The 22,347-nt window shown below is 39.4% G+C and overlaps 1 protein-coding gene across 6 annotated transcripts in view; it reads left to right on the top strand.

The window, feature by feature from the left end:
* LOC145988882 (uncharacterized) overlaps positions 1 to 22,347 on the top strand; it is a 273,840-nt gene that overhangs the window by 20,330 nt on the left and 231,163 nt on the right. The window contains exon 1 of one of the 6 annotated variants that reach the window (XM_083124156.1): positions 9,539 to 9,622. The exons of the other annotated variants lie outside the window; for them this stretch is intronic. The gene's annotated coding sequence lies outside the window, so the exon portion shown is untranslated. Of the gene's footprint in view, positions 1 to 9,538; positions 9,623 to 22,347 lie in introns of those variants that run through there. 6 annotated transcript variants of the gene reach the window in all.

The following is a 22,347-nucleotide window of genomic DNA, read 5'->3' as shown; positions in this document are numbered from 1 at the left end:
GGGCATTTTCGTGTCACAAGGCACCGAATGTTGCTGGCGGACGAAACAAATGAGCGTTGGATACACAACATACTCGTATTACCATACGTACTGTAAAATGGTGGAGAGTTGATCAGCGGCGTTACTGGATAAAAGTTGTACAAAAGTATACAAAAGCACAGAAAATTAGTACACAAAACACCCAAACACTGTACAAAGAAGCTAATAAAAACAACTGACAGAAACAGACAAACGGAAGAGCGATATTACCCCTACAGCTTTTACTATTCAAGTGAGGTCATTGTTGTTGTTCACGCTCATCGAGCTATGTAGCAAAAAGTAGGTAAGCCGCGAGTTGGGCCTGCGATCAGTATTTCTCCTAACGAGGTATCCATGTAACCAACAGGTCTCGTGTACTAATCCGGTAGAATCCTGTCTTTTGGATTTAACTTGAAACTGCAGGTCCGTCCAGTCCTTTAGCATACCCAAGCATAAATACCAGGTGGGAACATTTAAATTTGCAGTACTCTGAACCCTCTGATGCCCGTTCAAAGCAATATATTGACGTCGAGCTACTCTGGCATGTGTACACGAATCAATTTGTATTATTTTGATTTCATGTTTTAAGTCCACTTTATGCACAGAAACAGTGGCCCAACTACAGGGGGCATTGCGCCACAACCTTCGATGGAAGTCAATCCTAGGAGGGCAAGGGAGGGGGCAAACGTTAACGGCCAAGGGCACCTGCAGGTGGGTGCACAGAGGAGCAATTGCCCCTCTCGATTTCAAATTTTATGCTTCGCTCGCAATATCATTGTTTTCTGTACTGTATTTCAATAATATGTGTTGTACATATGTATTGAATAAACTTTGAATATGTACACAATTTAGTGTTACCATGTTGCATATGTATTTTCTTATTTTATGTCGCTCCATGCTGTATATGTCTAAAATATATCTTGTACATGAAAGTTATACATGTTATATGTACGAAAAGAATTATCTTCGGAATGCATTTATCATGCATTTCCTGCCATTCAGTTTGTGTGCTTGTTTTCCATTATTAGCTAATGTGAAATTTAACGTGTTGAAAAAAAATATTTCAAATCGTTTGTTCCAAATGAATGGTTTAGCATCGACTTCTATCCCCTTTTTGCGTAATTTATGAGGATAATCACGTCTTTGATACTACTACTACTACTACTACCACTAGAAATAATAATAATAATAATGCCATTATTATTATTATTATTATTATCATCATCATCATCATATCATTGATCATTATTATTTGGTCCGTTTATCCTGGTACTTGCACCCCCCAGACAAAAATTCGTGGTTGCGCCCCTGCCTTTCTAGCTTTTCCTTCATCTGTTTCCCTATCACCTTTTCCATTTGTTTTATTTTTGTAATTATACCTTTCTATGTTTTTGTCTTTCTCGGCTCGTCTGGAGTTGTGATTTCCCGTTTCGTTCTCGGTCTTGTCTCGTGTAAGCAACATGCAATGTGTTTGTTACTCACACAAACTTTTGAGATGTAATTGAGACTATCAAGTAAAGTTTTTCTGTTTGAAGCCACGTTTCGACGCTAAGAACCCTCCCATTGCCACCAATGGCTTGACTTCGTAATTGCAATCAACAATATATACGTCTATCTCTTAGAAATCATAATAAATTATAAATTAAATATTTTTACAATGTGAATTGAATATTCCCCAAGGAAAAACAATTATAGTGGCAACCCTGAATATTATCATCTGGTTGCCTACATACAGGATAAAATCTGCAGTGTTCGAGGGCTCGTAGCGTTAACAAGCAAGAAATTACCTAGAAGAGCTGTTCGTTTTGACTCCTACACAACCCTGTGAAAGTTGGTATTGTACGTCTACACCTTGTGTGTGTGTAAGGTTAAAACGTCAATGAAACGTTCTCAAATAATTTCATACAAGAATACTGTATTTGTGTGCCCCATCTTTTGCACTGAGTCACCTCTCCCGCTTCTAAAACTTGTCTGGCGTTACACGCGTAAACCTTTAAGTACTCGTAGGCACTTTCCGCTGCATGAAGTTGGAAACACTGACAACTGGAAACTGTTTATTGCCGAGAAGCAAACCTAGATTATATTTGAGTCATTCAGTTGGAAACACTGTGCAGCTGAACGGAGCAAACAGGTTGCTTGTTCCTGATAAGTCCAGTATGGGGAGAAAGAGGGGGTACGTGGACAATGGTAACATTCTTGCTACAGTGACTTCGTGACGTCACACTTCGCATGGAACCTATGTGATTGTTCCCAGGAGGTCTAAGTTACACTCGAAGCACATTGATCCAGTGTTTCCGGACTCACGCAAGGAATGCTGGGAGATAAATAACTATGATGTTCTCTGTCGCAAGGAAGGGGGGAGTGTCTCTGAAGAGCTTGGTCACAGGAAAGGAATGTTTGTTACTGTGCGCAAATATTTATATCACATACCGCTACTGAATCTCCATGTGTGAATTTGACATGATTTGTAACTGATCATATTTCTTCGAAATAGCCTCTCACCATTGTGCGAATGAAGCTTTTTGCTCGGGGGGGGGGCAGTCAGTGCCCTATTTGTGATTTCATTTCCGGAGGGTAAGTTACGAGTTAGTAAATTCGACTGTTGCTTTCGAGTTATAAATACATGTAGCTAGGTAGGACATTAAATCTTATGATAACATTTAGACGTAATTTAGAAACCAATATAGCCCAAACCCATACACAGTAACACTGAGAATACTTGACCAAATATCTATTGCGCACTCAACTCAATGACTGCGTGCGGCGAGAAATGTGATCTACGTACCTCCAACGAATAAGCCTGGCGAAATCAACTCTTCATTTCATGGCGGTATGCTACTCTGAGAGCTTTTTGTAAAATCTCTGCTCCACGCGACAACAAACAAATAAACAGCGAGGTTTTCTCGGGCAATCAGCTTGGTGATTTCCGATTCTCTGTTTTCCCTTTCTACTCCCTCGTTTACCATCCCTGCCACTTTTCATTTCTCCCTCTCTCATTCTCTCTCGTCGTCCTGCTGTTTCTCCCTCCTCTCTTCCTTCACTTGTCTGATGTTCTTCTTTCTCAATCATTGTACTTCTCTTTACTTTTCTCCATCTTGCTCTTTGTCTCACTTTGTGCTTCTCCATATGTGTATCTAGAATCTTTTTTCTGGTAGGGGCACAGATTATGTTGCAAGGATATGCCAGTTGCATATCGTAACGCTGGAAATATAAAGATGCTGCAAGAGTTATGCATCGTCAAGACTGAACCGTCTGCAAGTGTTATGCATCGTCAAGACTGAACCGTCTGTAAGTGTTATGCATCGTCAAGACTGAACAGTCTGCAAGTTTTATGCGTCGTCAAGACTGAACAGTCTGCAAGTTTTATGCGTCGTCAAGACTGAACAGTCTGCAAGTTTTATGCGTCGTCAAGACTGAACAGTCTGCAAGTGTTATGCGTCGTCAAGACTGAACAGTCTGCAAGTGTTATGCGTCGTCAAGACTGAACAGTCTGCAAGTGTTATGCGTCGTCAAGACTGAACAGTCTGCAAGTGTTATGTATCGTCAAGACTGAACAGTCTGCAAGTGTTATCCATCGTCAAGACTGAACAGTCTGCAAGTGTTATCCATCGTCAAGACTGAACAGTCTTCAAGTGTTATGCATCGTCAAGACTGAACAGTCTTCAAGTGTTATGCATCGTCAAGACTGAACAGTCTGCAAGTGTTATGCATCGTCAAGACTGAACAGTCTGCAAGTGTTATGCATCGTCAAGACTGAACCGTCTGCAAGTGTTATGAATCGTCAAGACTGAACAGTCTGCAAGTGTTATGCATCATCAAGACTGAACAGTCTGCAAGAGTTATACATCCTCAAGACTAAACAGGCTGCAAGAGTTATGCATCGTCAAGGGTAAATGGGCTTTAAAAGTTACCGAATGCATCGTCAAGACTGAACAAGCTAGAAAAGTTCATGTATGCATTATCAAGACTGAATAGTATGCAATAGTTATGCATCGTCAAGACTGAACAAGCTGCAAAAGTTGTATGCATTTCAAGACTGAACAGTCTGCAAGAGTTTTGCATCGTCAAGACTGGACAGGTTGCAAAAGTTGATGTATGCATCGTCAAGACTGAACAGTCTGCAAGGGTTATGCATCGTCAAGACTGAACAGGCTGCAAAATCATTCAATAAAACTGGACAGCCTACAAAGAAATCACACCCAAGTGAAGTGTACTTTCCTGAGCTGAGACCACATTCTTATGTTAGTATCGGGGACCCAACGTGAAGAGAAACTTTCTGCTTAGAAAAAAGAAGGCACAAAAACGCTTGTTGTTCCATCTTGCATTTTGTCCGGTCCTTATTTAACGAATTCTTAATTAGGAATTCAAAGATGGACCCGATAAAGCCCCCGCGGAAAATCTTCCGGCTACGCCCTTGCACGAACGCGCAAAGGATTTCGGGAAACGTTAAGAAAAGGTGTCCATATTTGATTGATGATAGGTTTCCAGTGTTACGAGACACAATAGTAATTATTGTTATGGCAACACTTCCCAACCTTCAGGCAAGACAAAGAAGTTGAGATCTTTATTCCTGAGCTGGCGGTGTAAGAAGTAAGAGTGAACAAAGATGAGTGGTGTCAGATGAATTGACAATAAAATAGTGCACCCAGACTCCGACTACGTATATGGCTTACGTGTTAAATTTTATTACAGTAATTGATATTTAGGCACCTGTAAATCTTGACTGGCTCGAATGTTTACAGCAGGTTTTGAAACCTCTGATTCGAACCCGAAGACCTTTGCTGAGAGTGATAGTGTTATACACGGATTCCTATGTAGACTGTAGAGTTTAGAATGACGTATCTATGAATTTTAACATGTTGCAAAGGAAAGCATAGTCGAAACTGTAAAATATAACTGTTTGAACACAGTAAGTGAAAAAATCGAGACTGAACAGTCTGTAAATGGAATATAATGCATCATCGGGGCTGAATAGTCTGTGAATAAAAAATTATGCACTTTTGAAACTGAACAACCAGCAAATGAAGTTCTGCAAGACTGAACAGGTCTGCAAAATAAAACTTCGGCGATATTGAATAGAGCTCCAAAATAAAACTTCGGCGAGAATGAACAAGGCTGCGAAATAAAACTTCGGGGAGAATGAACAAGGCTGCAAAATAAAAGTTCGCAGAGAATGAACAAAGCTGCAAAATAAAACTTCGGATAGAGTGAACAATGCTGCAAAATAGAACTTTGGTGAGACTGAAGAGGCCTGCAAAATAAACCTTTGGCGAGAATGAACAAGGCTGCAAAATAAAACTTCGGAGAGAATAAACAAGGCTGCAAAATAGAACTTCGGCGAGAATGAACAAGGCTGCAAAATAAAACTTCGGCGAGAATGAACAAGGCTGCAAAATAAAAGTTCGCAGAGAATGAACAAAGCTGCAAAATAAAACTTCGGAGAGAGTGAACAATGCTGCAAAATAGAACTTTGGTGAGACTGAAGAGGCCTGCAAAATAAAACTTTGGCGAGAATGAACAAGGCTGCAAAATAAAACTTCGGAGAGAGTGAACAATGCTGCAAAATAGAAATTCGGAGAGAGTGAACAATGCTGCAAAATAGAACTTTGGTGAGACTGAAGAGGCATGCAAAATAAAACTTTGGCGTGAATGAACAAGGCTGCAAAATAAAACTTCGGAGAGAATAAACAAGGCTGCAAAATAGAACTTCAGAGAGAATGAACAAGGCTGCAAAATAAAACCTTGGCAAGACAGAACAGGGCTGCAAAATAAATCTTCGGCGAAACTGAACAAGGCTACAAAACAAAAATAATCGACACTGAACATTCTGGAATTGCAAAATAAAGAAACAGCAAGACTGAACAGCACTGTAAATGCACAAAAATACTCTATCAAACCTGAACAAGCTGTAAAATCCAGCATTATTAAGACTCAACATACATTGAAATCAAACCTTTGGAAGACTGGTCAACCCAGAGAAAGACGCATCCTCGTGACAAATGACCATTCTGAACTTGAATTAACCCTGAACACCAAGCCATTTTCTCGCAAACCTACAAGCTAATGTAAGACCCAACTAAGAAGCATCACTGTCATGGCCCTAAGAAAGCTGTCCACCCAAATGTGGACGAGATTTGGATCTGAAGCTCCAACATTCTCCCACTTACATGTTATTAGGACATTGCAGGCAGAAGGACCCGTGACCGGGGATGATTTATCTTCCGATGAAGCCATTCTTCGAACTGAAGGCGTTTGTAGCGGACTGAATCCACATTAATTTATCTAACTTCAGAGAGATTAGGTTCGCTTATCTAAACAAATGGCACACAAGTTCCATCCGGAGGTGATCAATTATTTTGCGACAAGAGTCAACTTTCGTTTCGGGCCATCTGGTTGATTTGTCAACCGTATTTTTATTCTTTTGTCTTCTTTGCTTTGATTTGTCATTAATCCTATTATCTTCCTCGCTCTGTCCTCTTTTACCCCTCTCTGTTCAACCATTTTCTCTCACTCGTTCTATGTCTGCTACCTCAGTATCTCTCTTTCTAATACAATAACCAGATCTTTCTTTTTCTCATTTAATTTCATTCTTTATGTTTCCTTTTCTCATTTTCAGCCTCTAACTTCCCATTCACTTCCTTTTCTCTCTCTTTTTCCTTGTGTACCAACTCTAGTCCTCTATCTTGCCCACACTGTACATCTCCTGTTCACGTTCCTTCTGTCACATTATCTTGCTTTCCATTTCTACGTCTTCCTATCTTTTTGTTCTATCATTCTCTCCATCTGTTTCCTTGTTTTTCCTCTATCTTTATATTAGTTTGGCTCTGTTATTCTCTCTATACATTACCTGGTCTTTTTCTCTCTGTAGTTCGATCTCACACTCTATTCGTCATTCTCTCTATACTTTAGGGGTGTGAGGGATGACCCTGACTCAAGACACCCAAGTGTAAGCATCACTTCCACGTAGTACACTCTGGACTGCATTTTGCAGACTAATGAGGGTTTGGCATCTGGAGCCATGTCCAGTACGGGACTTGTGTTGTCAGTGTTTGTGATTGTCCCTTCATCTATTTCATCTTATCATTCATCTTCATCTTCGCAATTAGCCTCATCCATTCTCTCTGTGTTGTTCTAACTTACACTCTTCTGTATCTGTTATTCTACATCGTCTGTTTCTTTCCTTCACTATCTCGCTACTTTCTAAATCTCTATCTCTGATCCGATCTATCCCTCCTCTCTCTCTCTCTCTCTCCATGCGTCCGTTTGTCTCCTTTCTTTCCCCCTTCTTTCATTACCTTTCCATGTTTTTAGCTCTGTCCCTTTCAGCCTTTTTAACTCAACACACCTCTATTCTTTTTTTTCCCCAGTCTGCATCTAGTTTTATCTTCTTTCTTAGGCGAGTATCTCCTTTACTAGTCCCCATCCCTCCTTCTCTCTATCTGGAAGCAACCAAAACAAGATTTGTTCCTGCGAGGAAGAAATGCTGTTTACCCACGCTTTATCCATTTTCGTCAGTTGCCGCGGAGCGTTCCCGCTCCAAATTACAAATACCAATTAAACACCTTCGCACACCGGGGATTATCCGTGTCCCTCGCTGCCTGCGGGAAGAATCGTGGAGGTATGGAAATCCTTTAGGACGGTGTAATTTTCTCTCTTTTTCACCTACGTGCTCCCTGCACATCTGGACCGTGCACCTGCGTCGTTGCATAACTTGCTGCGGTGCATTGCGGATCTTTCCAGGAACTTTTAAATTTCTCTTGTCGCCAACGTGCGGTGAGATGATGGAAGTCGTGTTTGCTTTGTGGCCCTTTTGTTTCAAGTAGGTTGCTTTTGAAACTATTTACGTTGAACAGTAGTTGAAGGCGGGATTTCTCTCTTACCCTTTTTCATCTTTCTTTCTTATGATTTCTATCATGTTCTATCGTTACTTCTCTTTTTATTTGCACCTCTGGTTTCCGTCCCTCCGTTTTCCGCCTTATTCTGCTTTCTTCTCTCTGTGTGTTCCTTGTGTTGACCCTCGCTTGTACCTCCTATTTATTGCCTCTTTCTTTCTTTCCTTCTCTCTGATATCCTTTCTTTTTTATTTCTCTCTTTTCCCTTTCTTTGTTTTCTTTCCCCTGTTTTCCTTCGTATTACAGGGTGGGAAATAACCTTTTGCTAGGGGTCTGCTGGAAAAAGTAACAACAATTAAGAAATTATGGTAATACCAAATGTTTACTATGACAATTGTGGTTACAAAAACAAAATTAAAAGTTAGTTCACGACAAAGCACCTTCCTTCAAGACAAATGCTAAAACCAAGACCTTCTTCGGCGAAGTGGCATTTACTTCTTCAGCAGTTCTGAATGGCCGGGTGCATCACCGGACCTGAATGCAGCGGAGCACTTCGGGGCTATTCTGAAGGACGCAGTTGAGTCCTTGATGATAGTGGAACGTGGACCAGACCGCTATTGCCGGGCAACACTCCATCTGGAACAAGTCCTCCGTGACAAGGAATGGAATACGGACTTGTTTGCGAATCTTCTGAGCTCCTACCCTGATCGTCTTCGTGCTGTGAGGGAAGCAAGCGGCGGACATACTAACTTCTAATTTTGTTTTTGTAACCACATTTATCGTAGTAAATATTTTGTATTACCATAATTTCTTAATTGTTGTTACATTTTACTGTGGACCCCTAGCAAAAGGTTATTTCCCACCCTGTATATTTCTTTCCTTCTTTCTTTTCCCAGTTTTCCCTTCTCCTCTTCTTCTAATTCTTTTCTTCCTGCCTTTTGTATATCTTTCCTTTCCTCTGTTTTCTCTCTACCTCTTGGCCTCTCATTATCTGCTTCCTTACTTCTGTTAATTCCCCTGTCTCTTTCTCCGAATTCCCTATTTTCGTTTATTTTCCTTCTTTTGTTTTCCCTCGGTTCTGTCTCTTACCTTTTCATACGTTTCACTTTAGTTTTCAGTCTTCCCATTTCCTTATCTCTTTTTTGCTTCATTCCTATGCTTTTCCGCTTTCTCACCGTTTATTTTCCTCTGTATTCCGTGTCCTTTTTCTGTTCATTTCTCTCTAGTCTTTATTTTCTGTTTCTGCCCATATGATTTCCTTATTTCTTTCTTTGTATTTTTCTCGGAACCACCCCAATGTCGTAGTGTAATTAAACTACGATGCAATTACAATGTGGTTCGGATTCCCCTTTAACTGTAGGTGCAGTCTCGATTAGCTTATCCGCGGAAAAAAAAACTGGACTTGAAACTCAATGTTTCCTTCTTGATTTGTACATAATTTGGACCATGTTTATTAGAAAATACAAATTGCTTATTAAAAGTCATCAACTTTCCGATAAATGTAGGAGGTTGGTAACACTGAACTGGAGCATGCTCCAAGTGCAAAACAAGAGCCCCATCAAAGAGCTTTTTATCGCTGATTCAACTTATTACAATGCATTGCACGAGAAGCGAGCTTTTCATGCGAGCGACCAGCGCTGGGACAGACGGGACTCGCGATAGTGGAGTGGACGTTATTCATTTGTCACCAGCGCTTGTTTTTCGATTGTGCGTTGAATAAATTAATACTGGACGTATAATACCGTGTGATGAGTTGCTGGAAGTTCCAGTAGGTGAGTTTGCAACACTTCTTTATGAACAATGATATTGCAGTGGTTTTAATGTGCAAACAGGATTTTTTTTTGTTTTGGCATTTTTTTTAATTGTGGGGGTTGGTAAAACTTGTGAATTTATTAATTGGGTGCATTTCTTGAATCATGAGACTTTTGTCTTCGTGCCGCGTGATTTTGTTCCCGACCTGCATCATATACGGTAGTTGTTATATGTTGTTCTGGTAAACTAGAGGTTCTGACTTCGATCCCCGGATAGGCCGTGGCGTTACTAGACAATTTAGTTCGAGCAGTTGAGAAAAAAATATTTTTAGGTGTCCTCTGCTGCCAAGATTTTTCTTTCCTCTCCCTTTTCTCTGTTTATTTCTATCTTCCTCCTCTTTCTCTTCCTTTCGGGCCTCCCTGAATGCACCTTGTATTCAATGCGTCTTGGGTTTCATACTTGGCTATAGTAGTTCGGATGTCACTTTGAAATTGCAGGTCTAGTCCCGATTAACCTCTGTCTGCATAAACTGGAATTAAAAAGAAAACTCAACATTTTCTGCCTTCAAACGTTTTCCATGCGTTTCACAATTCATCATTACTCCACTTTCTGCTTCTGAAAGTATATTTTTGTCTTCTTGTTTTTCTATTTCGTTCTTTCTAATATCTCTAGCCCCGTTTCCCTCTCCCTCGCTCTATTATTGTTCTCTATACATTGGTTATTTCTACTACCTTTTTTTATCTCTTATTCTTCTGCCTCTTCTTTTTCTCTATTTCTTTCTTTCTACCTTTCTATCTCTTATTATCTCTATTTTCTTGTTTTCTCTATTTCTATTAAATATATTTCTCTATCTGTCTCTCCTTGTTTCTCTATTTCTTTCTTTCTATCTTTGTATCTACTTTTCTCTCTTCTTGATTTCTCTATTTCTTTCTTTCAGCCTTTCTATTTCTATTGCTCTGTGTGTATTCTTGTTTTCTCCTTCTCTCCTTCTGCGTGTTTTCTCTATTTCTTTTTTCTACCTTTCTATCTATTTCTCTATTTGTTTCTATCTTTATTCTTCTCCCTCTCTTTGTTTCCTTTCTTTCTACCTTTGTATCTGTATATCTCTCTCTCTCTCTCACTCCCTCTTTCTGTTTTGTGCTTTTCTTTCTTCTCTCCTTCTTTTCTTTCTCCTTCTGTGTGCCATTCTTGTTCTTCTCCAAATGATTCTGAAATTCTGTCATAGGTGGGTTAAAATTATTGCGCCGAATGGGAATATGGATGTGTAACATAATCCATCCACTTCACACTTTATCTTTCATCGACACGATATAATGTAATGCAATCAAGATGTTTTTTTTTGTTCAATTGGCGGTTGGTATTACTCCGATTGCTACAAACTAACAAAAGTTCAGTATGAGGTCGAAATACTTAATTATATTTTTCTCTGTTTTCAACAAGTAATTTCCCAACTTCTTTCTTTTCTGCATTTTATTTCTTGTCTTATGGTACATATTTTCTTTCAGTTTGTATCATCTATGTCCTTTCATTGCTGTTCTGTCCTCGTTCTAAGCCTCCCGTTCCCCCCTCTCTTTTACTTCAGTTGTTCTTTGAAGTTGCATTATAGTTATTTACATCATGTATTTTTACACCTTCTCCTGTATGTGTGTGTGTATATGACACACACTCTTATACATAGACACACACTATTTGGCTGTTTAGGAAACTACAAATGCCACAAGTGAAATTTTGAATAATGAATTCTTATGCTAATTAATAATGATATATCTTATCCTTATTATCAATTCGTTGGAAATCTAAACCAAAATATCTGGAAATGTGTCAATGTACTGATTAGACCATATCGTGGCGTGTGCATCTATTCGTGTATCTACCTCTCCCTCGCTATAGCTCTCTGCGTATTTACCTTTGTACTTCTCTTCTTCCTCTGCCCAATCGTCTCTCCCCTCCTCTCCATGATATCGTAGCAGTGGCAGCGATTAGGGGGCGAGGGGGACAGTTGCCCCCCCCCCAGTTTTGCACTTTGCCCCCCGGTTTTGGAACCCAACGCCGCCACTGTATCGTAGTTAAGGTTCTGCTGCTTTTGGATCATCCTGTATTATAACTTCTCTTTGAGCAATATTTTTTGCAAGGAAACCGCTAGCTGTCATTGCACAAACAAAACACGACCACCACAATGAATGTCGTAATCACCTGCGGAATGCACATGTGTTTATATTGTCACACTTGACTTCCCCTGTTGACCTCGGTGCTGTATGCTTTTAGCTTCGTCTGTTTTGTAAACAGCTCCTGACGATTCGCAATCCTTATCTGTGTGCAGATGTTCAAGCTGCTTATTTTCCAATATCAGAGCTCCTGAAAGCGCATGAACTATCATCGGTAAAAAGGATGGAGAGAGGAGAAAGCAAGATAAACAGATATGTGACAGAGAGAAGGAAAATAAAAATACAAAGAGGAATGAAAGTAACAGAGAGAGAGGGGGGAACGAAATAACGGAACGAAAAAAAGAAAAATGTTGGAGAGAGAGGCAGAAAGAAATAGGTACAGTCACCAGCATATAAAAATGGGACACCTATATCCTGAAATGCTCTCTTCCCTGTAAGGTGTTATGTGTGTTGCATGACTCTACGGGGATAAGTGGATTTTAATAGCAAATTTTCAATGGCAGCTTCTACCACCAGTATTTCAGGATATAGGTGTCCCATTATTATTGAAGGTGACTGTACATATGGACCTCCATCATGGCGTAGTGGTAACGTTGCCGTCTAAACAAGGATGCTCTTGTTCGATACCTGGTGAAGGCACATAGAGGTTCGGATCCCACTTTAAACTGTAGGTCAAGTTCCGATTGGCCTTTCTGTGCATAAAGTGGACTGATAATAAAAACTCAAAGAAATAGATTGATTGGGCTTATTTTACTTCGCTTTTCTGCACTTTCTGCACAATCACAAAGAGCACCTATGCCCAGGTTGGGATTCGAACCCGGGACCCCTGGCGTCGTAGCTCGATGCGATAACCACAAAGAAATAGGTATACAAGAAGAGAGAGAATGAGAAAAGAATATGACGTTAGCAGGGGAAAATAAAAGAGAAGTGATAGAAAAAAATAGGGAACTGAAAGAAACCGGAGAAAGAAACAAACGGAAAGTTAGGAATGTTAAAAAAAATATAAGAAACATTGGGTAGAGAAAGAAAGAAACGGTCACAGAAGGAGATATATGAAAATAGAGAAAGAGAGAAGGGGTTAACATGGAGAAAATAGAGGGGGATATGAAAGAGAAATAGAGACGAAATAGGAAAAACAGAATCGAGAAATGTGAAAATAAAAGAAAGGAGGAATGTGGGTAGAGGGGCAGTTATAAAAATAGAGATTGATAAAACGAAAAAGCAGAGAAAAATAATGCCCTAACTAAAAGAAGAGAGGTGGAGATAAGTAATTCGGGATGAAGATTCAACAGAGAGAACCTAACGATCAATGATGTCGCCGTAAACGCAGCTCTAACTTGTTTTGCTTCAAGGCTAACAATGATGACAATAGACTGTCATAATATCTTAATATAAACTTATCGTATTCTGTGAGCGAGACTCCTCTTAAGGCATTGTTTATCGTGTTCCTCTTTGATCCTGGTCGCCGTGCCTATACCGGGAACAAACAAGGTGTCTGGGACCTTTGTCAGCTCCTCCCTTTATCGCCTACGGAACTTCGGTTCGAGCCCCACCCATCGCTTCTTTATCCTTCCTCGGGCCTTTCTTCGTATTCAAGGACGACGGATTCCCGCTGGGATACATACCAGGAGCTCTTTTTGTTATAGCTACAACGGGTGAAGGAAAAAGATCTATTTCTGTGTTCGCTTTGTTTCTCTCTGTGTGTCTCTATAGCAATTGTTTATCTCACTTTCTCTCTTATACCCTCCCTTTGTTTCAGTTCCCTTTATCTTCCGGCATTCTTCTTCTTGACTCTCTCTCTCTCTTACCTTCCCTTTGTTTCAGTTCTCTTTATCTTCCGGCACCCTTCTTGACTCTCTCTTTTATACCTTCCCTTTGTTTCAGTTCTCTTTATCTTCCAGCACCCTTCTTGAGTCTCTATCTTACCTACCCTTTGTTTTAGTTCCCTTTATCTTCCGGCACTCTTCTTCTTGACTCTCTCTCTTATACCTTCTCTTTGTTTCAGTTCTCTCTTCCGGCAACCTTCTTGAGTCTCTCTTTTACCTTCCCTTTGTTTGTTCCCTTTATCTTCCGGCATCCTTCTTCAGTCTCTCTCTTACCTTCCCTTTGTTTCTGCTCTCTTTATCTTCTGGCACCCTTCTTGAGTCTCTCTTACCTTCCCTTTGTTTCAGTTCTCCATTCTTATCTCCAGTCATCTACTTTATATCTTCAACGTTCCCATTTTCTGCCGATCTCTCTCTCTCTCTCTTTCTCTCATCCGTTTTTTCCACTCGTTCTGTCTCACTTTTTTCTGCCTTCCTTTATTCTATATTTTTTATACTTTTACTATCCTACTTGTTCCTCGTGCTGTCTTGGATCTTTCTCTTTCTCTCCGAGCCCGCCATTTGCATCTATCTCTCTCTCACCATCTCCTCGAACTTTCCCATTGTTTCTCTCTTTCGTCTATCATTACTTTCATTTTCCAAATATATATATTGCCCTCTGTCAACACCTCTCTTTCTATCGTTTCTCTTTGCACATCCCTATTCCTTCCCTCTCTCTTTTTGTAATGTTTTATCTCAGTAGCCTTCATTCTCCTCTTAGTCGATCTCTGAGTCATTTTCCCTCCGTCTGTGTTTTTATTCTGTCTTGTGTCTGTACTTCTACCCTTTCTCCCCTCCTCTCTCTCTCTCTCTCTCTCTCTCTCTCTTTTTGTGATTCTTCTTTTCCTTCTCTACTCCCCCTTTTTCTCTTGATATATTGCCTGAAAGTTACTGCCGTCATAATGTTGATGATTGGTTTACTTAAACGTCCCCTCTCTCAATCCATGAATAGAACATTTCTATGGACAGAAGTCACCTTCCAAACGCCCCCCTACCACCCCGTAGGAAAATAACTAAAAGCTTGTTGAAGCCACTGAACTCAGTTTGAGGAGATTACTACTACCCTTTTGATAACATGCGAGAGAGAGAGAGAGGGGGGGGGGGAGAATATAAAATACTGTTGCATTACACGGTAGTTTTAACATACAAGGCGTCAAATAACATAGGGAGTATTTTTATAGTATATTCGCTACTTGAAAACAATGCGAAAATGATATAAACGTGCCGTAGAATCCATATTAATAGAGTTATGATTGCGAGGATTGTCTTGAAAATGCCATGGAATGAATCGTTTACTTATTTTACGTCGCTTTCTTACTTCTTCGGTTTATCGCATCTATGTGATTGAATGATGAACTTATGATGGGACAAGCATAATTATACATTCATGATACCTGCCCGTGGTTCGAACCTGAGACCTAACAAATCCGCCACAGAGACTGATCCTTCTATATAAATACACGTGAACGCCATGCGTCACGTCGCGAATACTGGCAGTACTAACCTAACCACGGAGGAATTTTGATAATGCTTGTTTCGGTTAGGCATTATTGATGCATCCTGTGCATGGAGACCGCAGTGTACCATCTCGAAATGTCACTGTAACAAGCTATACCTTTCTGGTCAGAGATCACATCAAGTGGTGCTAACATTACCTTTAACCTTTTCCTGTTTCTTAGGTAAGGTTAAAGGAATGTTTGTACAACTTGATAGGATTTGCTGTTGAGCATGACCAAAGGAACAGTGACATTGAATTTAAAGAAAGAAGACAAGAACAAGAATATAGGATTTCCATTTGGCCTTGACAAAGACTACAAAAGCTGATCTACATATCCTGTCAAAAACAAGACGTATTTCCTTCGGCAAAACAAACAAATAGATGAAAAGAAAAACAAAAGACAGACTGGTTAGATTCCCTTGCAAGATGTATCAGTCAACAGCAAGCACTGTGGCGACATCTATTATCCACCCTGCCAGTTAACGAAGCACGATTTTTTTTTGTTTCTTATGCAAATCTAAGCGTTGGGGGGATCTTCACGCCTACTGCTAGTTGACTCAATTTGCCTTAACCTTCATTGGTCATTGTGCACCAATCAAAACCGTTTTACAGCTCGTGGAAATAGGCTACAATAGACCATGTCAGAAAAAATTATACGTTTCTGAACGTTGTTGGTGACTTCATCAAACTGCCAAAGGAAATTTCAGGGCCGAGTTTAGTACACCGGAAATAACCCACTTTAGAATTTTTGAGGGGGCGATGCCCACCAGTGTGCCCCACTCACGGACACGCCAGGTCGTGATTGAAGTTCAGGCATGACGTAATGTTTCGGGCTGGTTTTAAAAAACCAAGATCTGAAGGCGACTTTAAACGAACATGAAGATTTTTACTGGCATGTTTTATGGTTGGAGTAGGGTTGGTAAAAATTGCTTTCTTTTCTTCGTTGTCTTCTGCTTCATAGGAAATTTACTTGCGTTTGACTTCCTGTTTCGCATTCGTCCCCTGGCTAATCGTTACGGTGAGAACGTATTTAATTGGGTGAAATTGGCAAATGGACTTGAACATGGATCCTTCGGTGGCTAGATCGTAAACTATGGCGGATGAATGTTTTCTACTATTATCTTGAAATTGTGATCACGAAATTGAATTAAACATTACAGAAAATACAGAGTTACCAAAAGAAGGTAATCGAAAGTCAATATTTCGGTAACGTTTTTGGGGTCACCCTGTAGTTTGAAGTAGGTGCCAATAAAATGCTTTTCTTGTTATCAAAGTGGGAAAGAATACCTAAAGTTCAAATCACCAACCCTGAGACCTTCTGTAAACAAAACCACGTGCATGCAGAAAGCATTGCAAACTCATAAAGTAAAATAATCCACACGAAAATCCAGCGTTGTTACAGGATTCATTACGTAAGGTAAAACAACGGCCAATTTGTAGTATGGGATACGCTGCCGCAAATGACGTCTCACTTTAAACCCAATGCTTTCTTTGGTACTTATTGCTTCACCTTTATGGTTAACTCTTTGCACCAGTAATCATTTCCCATAAATTTAGCTTCTTTCTTGCATGCGAATTGAATATATTTTACTTGCATTTTTTTATACAAAATTATATACATGGTAATGTATATTTCTAGGGTTTGATATAGATAGGAGTGTTTTTGAAATTTGTTTGTAGATCTTATGTAAATTGTATCTTATGTAAATAAAATATATAATGGGCATACACAACCATATGCAATGCTGTAAGTCCAATAAATATATTGATGATGATCAAAACAAGACAAAGAAAGTTCGTAAATTTATTGCGGTTGGAAACTTTGAAAAGCATCCTAATAACGATTTTTGTTCCGCCAAATATAGTGCACTTCGTAAAATAACTTGGTGACATGGCAAGGCAAGATAAGTGTGAACATTTTGTAGGAATATGCATTGTAACTTTCAATGAGCTTAGAGATTTATGTACATAATGATATTTTATAACATTGGTTATTTTCTAAAAATAATCATGTGAACAGCAAGGAAGTAGTGCCACTTAGTAATATTGCCTGACTTGTCCTTAGAAAAATAGCATGCCGAGTTCTATGCGTGCGGGAAGGTCTCCGTGTTCTCCGAGCTTGTTTTCAAAACACCAGCAAGGACAGCCTTTTAAAAGGGGCGAGAAACAGATTCTACTCAATATTTATGTAACGTTCTGTCAGTGGTATCCTGAGAAACCAGTAAAAGAAGTGGTTAAGTTGGTATCCCAGTGCAGTGGTGTGTCAGTGTCTGCAGTTTTAAGGGTTATGAAAGAGAGAATGACCGGGAAAGTAACAATGTATGCGGCTGCATATTCGTCTGATGTTTTGAGAGCGAGTTCTCATTACTCACATTCAGAGGCTCTTATTCTTATATAAAATGAATAGGTGCGGCGAACTATGAGTGTAACAGCAGATGATTGCGGTCATGAATCAACTGACGCGGAGTGATACATCGAATCGGTGAGACGGTTTGTTTACAGAAGGTCTCAGGGTTGGTGATTTACACTTTACAATTAAAATTGTTAAAGATAACTAAGAGTTTTTTTTTTTAATTATTGGTCTCTGCTGCTCTTCCACCGTTTCTTCTTCTTCTCTATATTTTTCGTTCTATCTTTCTTTCTTTCTTTGTATGCGGGATCTCAACGATAGTGAACTGGTAAGACTGTCACTTTGTAATAAAGGGGTCCAGTGTTAGTTTCCCGGTGGAGGAAGTGGACAAATGGCTCCGATCCTACTTTGAACTGTAGATCCAGTCCTGATTGCACTGACCATAAAATGAACATAGAATCTTTCTTCACCTGTTTTCCATCTTTTTCTATAATTTTCTGTTGAATAAGTTAACATTTTAGTTAACTGATTGCATAAAAATTCATAACGTTTGAAAAGCCCTTTTTTGACAATCTATGTTGAAATTTCAATATGTAGGTATACATCAGATACGAACATCTATAGCTATCCCATGAAACCCAGCTCGAAAAGGGACATTGAAAGTATGCAGGTCCATTTATTTTATTTCACATACGAGTTCCACTTGCTGGGATATTAGAGTATCCGAAATATATTCCCTTACTCTCCCCAGTAGCAGAACTAGTAATACATACTTCTAAGAAATTCAACAACTTCATTGAACATTTTACAAGGAACGAAAGTTAATTCGGAAATGACCAAGTACACAGAGAAAGTTTGTTTTAAAAAAGCGAAAATATGCTGTGAATGTCCAAATAATGATTAAAATACGCTCAATAATGTACAAATCTCCAAACATGCATAAATATGACGTAACGAAACATCTTTAATTAATTAGTTTATCACAACACGAATTTATGTATATATAAGAAACATATCACCCTTACCAAAACATATGCAAAGTTGATGAAATACTATCTCTAATAATTACCTATTTCTTTGTTCATTTACAATATATCCAATGCACATTATACGACGGTGTTCAGATTAACCAATTATGCTCATATTCCAATTAATTAGACGACACCACATACTTTTGCGATTTCCAGCCAAATTTGCTGAGTTCAGGTACTAATATATATATTCCAAACTGTTGATTATTATCTTTCACTTTCTTCGAAACACTATTGACTTATTGAATGCTGTTGTCCATTCTGTTCTTATGATATAACGACTTTGCGAGGTCTTTTAAATTTAATTTGTCTTCAGAAGAATGAAGTATGGCAGTTTTTGATAACAAAACATTTACTAATATCAACCACATGAACAGTCATCCGCTATGTTCCTTTCACCATAGACTACTATAATGTGCGCATTATGGCCAGGCAATAACAAGGACCCTTCACAAAACTGTACCAAAATGCTAGTCTGTATTCAATTGTCCCTTCAATTGGAACGTATTATCTTTGGTTAGAGGAAACAAGGAAAGAATCATACAACGAATATTTTGTCCCACGCTGTTCGTTTTACTTCATAGATGGCGTGGCGAAGTGGTGAATCAACCGGTGGCATGAAAACCAGGGAAGAGTCTGTGGTAGGCGTGAACCTGTTTGTCTAGTTGCATGCAATAAGACGGCCTACCTTTGCATCAAACTTGACGACGACGTGGGAGTGAGCTCGGAGCAAGTTTTGAAGCTCAAAACAGTGTTTCACATTGTCAATATATTCAGTTTTCTCAAAATATCCCTCATCTGTGGACTGATGAGCAATTTTTGTTCTTTTAGTTAATGCAAGTTGATTTAATAACGGATTTTGAAAAAAACATTCATTAGGTTGAGTGATTCTTCGTTCAACGTATTGCCCCTTCGACAAGAGCTGAAATTGTTCGTGATTGTTGAAGCAAATTGAATGCAGTCATATCTAAATCTGAGTACTTAAGTATAAGAAGAAATACATTAGCCTCTTAACAAAATAAAAAAACAATATAAGAGTGAAAATTAATTTATGGGTAAATATATCCTCCTCTGAACATAAAAACAACTAAAACATTCAATGTGTGAAGAAATAAACCCTCCTCTGAACACAATGAATAGATCTTGTTCGAAATCTGGGAAAGTCTAATCCAACTAAATTTTGGGGAGAATCTACACCACCATGTTGAGCAACAGAGATATACGAGCCTCTTGTTTAAAGGATGTGCGTTTTTGCCTTTAAGCGTGTTGGTGGGAGACAGGAAAGGGATCTTGCGAAAGAGAAGCTTATAAATCAAACATAACCGTTGTTGAGATGGCGCATCCCATGTTCTCCTCCCAAATAGAGATGTAAAGGTCGATTAAATCCAGCAGTGCCTGTAGGTTTAATGGTAGGCATGGACCAAGTTTCTTTCAAGTAGTGTGCCCACGGGACGAGACGGGACAGGCTTTTTAATAATTCGAGACGAGACGAGATTGATCATGTGTCCCGAGACAAACGAATATTTTCGAGACGAGACAGCATTTCCACGAGACGAGACAGGCCAAAGTCTCGTCTCGTGGGCAACACTACTCTCAAGTCCTTTATTTAACTTAATTCCCACCTCCTGTTTCTCGTTCTCTGTCTAGTTTCCTTCTCTTCCTTCATCTCGCTTTCTCTTTCTATATATCTTAATTCCTTTCATATTTCCTTCCTATTTTCTCCTGTTCTTTAAAACATTTCTTTCTTGTGACGACATTAACACGACGCCAGTATATTACCAATATTACGCTAAGGGTACAATTTCCGAATTTTGACTTCCTTTGGGAAATTTTCTCGTGCGCCCATGTATATATTCCCATCTGGGGGTGAGTGTCCCCCCCTACCATTCCGTTAAGGCCGCATTTGCCTGTGATAGCACTTATTTAGATAAATCTGAATTCCAGATTTTTTTCTTCGGCGTTAGAGCACTGTCGCGCATGAACTGGCAACAGTTGCATCCAACCTTTGCGAGCAAGATAAGCTTGCGACAAGCTGTCCAGTGGCAGGAATCCCAGCGCGTTCGTCTTCTTCCCGCTCGGTTTAAGTGCCTTGTAGGCGTCCTTAGGAATCTGGACTAGGTCACCCACGTGACCAGCTCCGAACACCCCAACAGCAACCCGAGCATGGATGGATGGGATGATTGTTGGCGTAGATGAAAGCCCATTGTTAGCAGGGATATTGGTGACCTATCTCTATTGTAGTGTATGGAAAATTCAATCGTGGCCAGCGATATGCATTTACACGTAAACAACGATTGTCTACGTGTAGACAATGTACTGCGTTCAGTTGTTCATGAATACCTTGTATTCTATAGAGTTAGAAACAATTTTCTGCTAAATATTGAACAGAATATGAAATTTTCTAGTGACTGACTGAAAAATGTACTACTTTGCTTCACGATTAGTACGTACGTGTTTATTGTAGACGGAGCCGGCCAGTACTGATGCGTACAAAACTGAATTTTATGATTATGTAACATGCATTTTATTGATTTGGTTTATTTTACTTTTTTGAATAATCGCGAAGATGATGATGAGTAGGGCTCGGATAGTTATGCACTAAAAAAACGCAAGATATGCATGCAAATATGCACTAAAAAGTGTAAAATATGCACTTTAAATCCTGTTTGTAATATACAGCATTTATAAATTAAACTATGAAAGATTACATGCCAGGCGATGAATATGCATTATTCTGAATGCTCATTTGCCACAGATTTTTTCTATTACTAGGGACGTTCAATATATAATTTTCCCTGTGCTTTAAAATATTGTATAAAGCAATGCCATTAAAAAGAAGCACATGGTTGACAAGCGCTGCCTTCGTCTACAAGGAACAACAATCGATTCGTTATCAGACGTGAAGGCACATGCGCTCAAGGGCGAAAAGTAAATGCTTGTTCGGAAAACGCGGGCTCGCGTCATAAGGAGTTCAGAAGCATGGATGCTAAGGGCGTTCTGCTTATGGACTTTTTGAAACAAGGAAGAACAATTAACGCTGACCGTTATTGTCAAACATTGGATAAACTGAAAAACGCAATTCGACATAACCGACCAGGTCTCCTGTCCGCTGGTGCCATTCTTCTTGACGATAACGTTCGCCATCACTCAGCAGTACAAACCCAACACAAAATTGAAGAATTGGGGTGGGAACGTCTGCCCCGCCCTCCATACAGCCCCGATTTAGCGCCGAGTGATTTTCCATCTTTTTCCGGTGTTAAAGTCTGAATTGCAAGGTTACCGTTTCGAAACAGATGAAGTGAAGCGGAATGTGAGAATGGTGCTCAATAGCCAGAGCCCTGATTTTCTTGCAAAGGGTATGGACAAATTGGTGCAACGGTGGGACAAATGCCTGAATCTCTATGGGGATTATGTTGAGAAGTGAGGAAGGATCCTCCTACACATGTATGTATAGTTTTCTAATGTATCTTAAAAACTTTTTTTTTTACAGCATATGGAAACTTATATATTGAACGACCCACGTAATATGGTTCTGCGTTAAATGTAACACAATACATTACAGATCAAGATCATGATTGCAATTGAGAACAACATGATGTCTCAAATTTTCGAACTTGAAACTCCTGTTTTCAGCTAGAATAGTCTTATATTCAGAAACACACGTTCCACTGCGCAAGATATAAGTCGACTATATTTTAGAGCAACAAAGTTGGACACATAAAGTTCCAGATCATCCACACGTTGTCCATTTGTATGCAGAATTTTGCGAACTTTCACCATTGTTGCATAAACACTGTTTTTTTTCAATACTGCATCCAATTTCTGTACATACACAGGAT

The sequence above is a fragment of the Lepisma saccharinum genome, chromosome 6, assembly GCF_977018435.1.
Source record: "Lepisma saccharinum chromosome 6, izLepSacc3.1, whole genome shotgun sequence".
Lineage (NCBI taxonomy): Eukaryota > Metazoa > Arthropoda > Insecta > Zygentoma > Lepismatidae > Lepisma > Lepisma saccharinum.
The sequence above is the reverse complement of the archived record's forward strand: the minus strand, read 5'-3'. Positions and strand labels throughout refer to the sequence as shown.